We start from the raw sequence: 2745 nt of genomic DNA, 5'->3' as shown, positions 1-2745 counted from the left end.
AAAAGGAGAGGAGAAAATCGGAACGAATACTGTGAGTATCATCGAGTCCGGGGACATTCCACCAACGAATGCTTTGACTTGAAAAATGTCATAGAGAAATTAGTTAGGGAAGGAAAACTAGATCGGTTCCTGGCCAATCGGGACGAAGAACCAAGGAAAAGAAGAAGGGATGAAGATGTCGGACGATCTGAACGATCACCCCGCACACCGGAAAGACATATCCACGTGATACACGGCGGATTTGCTGGAGGAGGAATCTCCAAGTCATCCCGCAAGCGACACCTCAAAGAAGTATACCACGTCGAAGACAAGAAAGAAGTGTCAGACATCTCAGCAATCACGTTTACCAAAGAAGATGCATCCGGAATCATTTCAGGACACGACGACCCCATGGTCATCACAATTATATTGGCAAACGCCAACGTCCACCGTACATTAATTGATCAAGGAAGCTCCGCCGACATTCTATTCAAAACTGCCTTTGACAAGCTCGGCTTAGAATAGAAAGAGCTAAAAGCATATCCAAACAGCCTGTTCGGACTTGGGAACACCCCAGTACAGCCACTAGGATACGTATCGTTACACACAACCTTTGGAAAGGGGAACCAATCCCGAACACTTAAGATAGACTATATCGTGGTCGACGTAAGCTCAGCCTACAATGCCTTAATAGGTCGGACGACGTTAAATCAACTCGGAGCAATAGTTTTAACTCCACATCTATGTATGAAATTCCCAACTACATAAGGGATAGCTACAATAAAAGCAGATCAAAAGATGGCGCGTCGCTGTTATAACGAAAGTCTAAATCTCCGAGGCGAAGGAGGAGAGTTCCACACAATCGAACTCGGCAGAGATCAGAGACGAGAAGAACTCCGTCCACAACCCGAAGGAGAAATAGAAAGAGTTCAGATCGGAGATACCTCGGAAAAAATAACTAATATTGGCACGATCCTGAAAGGATACGCAAAAGAATCACTAATACGGTTTCTACGAGATAATGTTGATCTCTTCGCATGGAAAGCTGCCGACATGCCAGGCATAGATCCCAAACTAATGAGCTACAAGCTGGCAGTCTACCCGGGATCTCGGCCGGTACAACAAAGACGAAGAAAACTTGGGCCAGAACGATCTCAGGCTGTAGAAGAACAAGTATAAGCACTACTGGAGGCAGGATTCATAAGAGAAGTTAAATACCCACTATGGCTAGCAAATGTCGTCTTGGTGAAAAAATCAAATGGGAAGTGGCGAATGTGCATTGACTACACCGACCTCAACAAAGCCTGCCCAAAAGACCCTTATCCATTCCCAAGCATCGACGCTCTAGTAGATGCCTCATCAGGATATAAGTATCTCTCGTTCATGGATGCGTACTCAGGATACAACCAGATCCCAATGTATCTACCAGATCAAGAAAAAACCTCGTTTCTCACACCAAAAGCGAATTATTGCTACATCATAATGCCTTTCATCCTTAAAAACGCGGGAGCCACTTATCAAAGGCTAATGAATAAAGTCTTCTCAAACCACATCAGAAAAATCATGGAGGTCTATGTGGACGACATGTTGATAAAGACACAAAGTGAGGAAACATTACTAACCGACTTGGTTCAAGTGTTCGACACCATACGAAAGCACAACATGCGACTCAACCCGGCTAAATGCACCTTCGCAGTAGAGGCAGGAAAATTCTTGGGCTTCATGCTCACACAGAGAGGAATCAAGGCAAATCCAGATAAATGCCAGGCCATACTCAACATGAAAAGCCCGACCTGCGTCAAAGAAGTCCAACAACTCAATGGGAGACTGGCAGCCCTGTCCAGATTCCTAGCAGGGTCAGCAATAAGATCCCTCCCCTTCTATGCTACCTTAAGGAAGGGAAAAAACTTCGAGTGGAGAACGGAATGTGAACAAGCCTTCCGAGACTTTAAAGAATTCCTAGGACAGCCCCCCATCCTATCTCGACCACAAGAGGGAGAACCACTCATACTATACCTAGCCGTAGGAAGTCGGGCAATAGTCTCAGCATTAATTAGAGAAGATGAAGGGGGACAACAACCCGTCTACTTCATTAGTAAAGCACTACAGGGGTCAGAGCTGAACTACCAGAAAATAGAGAAGTTCGCCTACGCTTTGATACTCACATCCCAATGACTTCGCCCATACTTCCAAGCGCACACCATCAAAGTTCGGACCAACCAGCCCATAAAAGGAATACTGCAGAAAACAGATCTAGCAGGAAGAATCCTACAGTGGGCAATCGAGTTGTCCGAATTCAACCTCCAGTACGAGGCACGGACAGCTGTCAAATCACAATACCTAGCCGACTTCATTGCAGAATTCACAGACACCACAGAAATCCCCATAGAGTGGAACATATACGTGGACGGCTCCTCAAATAAAGCCGGAAGCGGTGCATGTGTGATAATCGAAAGCAACCAGGGAACCCAGCTTGAGCTTTCCCTGAAATTCAGATTCCCGACCTCAAACAACCAGGCGGAATATGAAGCGTTATTAGCTGGTTTGAAGCTGGCTAAGGAAGTTGGAGCTCAGAAACTCAACATCTACAGTGACTCACAAGTCATTACCTCGCAAATAACGGGAAGCTACCAAGCCAAAGATCCTACCATGAGAAAATATTTGGATAAAACCAAAGAACAGCTCGGACAACTCGGGGAGTATAGGATTTGCCACATACTCCGCGAACAAAATGCCCGAGCTGACGCACTTTCAAAGCTAGCCAGC

Source organism: Arachis duranensis, chromosome 4 (genome assembly GCF_000817695.3).
Source record: "Arachis duranensis cultivar V14167 chromosome 4, aradu.V14167.gnm2.J7QH, whole genome shotgun sequence".
Lineage (NCBI taxonomy): Eukaryota > Viridiplantae > Streptophyta > Magnoliopsida > Fabales > Fabaceae > Arachis > Arachis duranensis.
Note: the sequence above shows the minus strand (reverse complement) of the source record.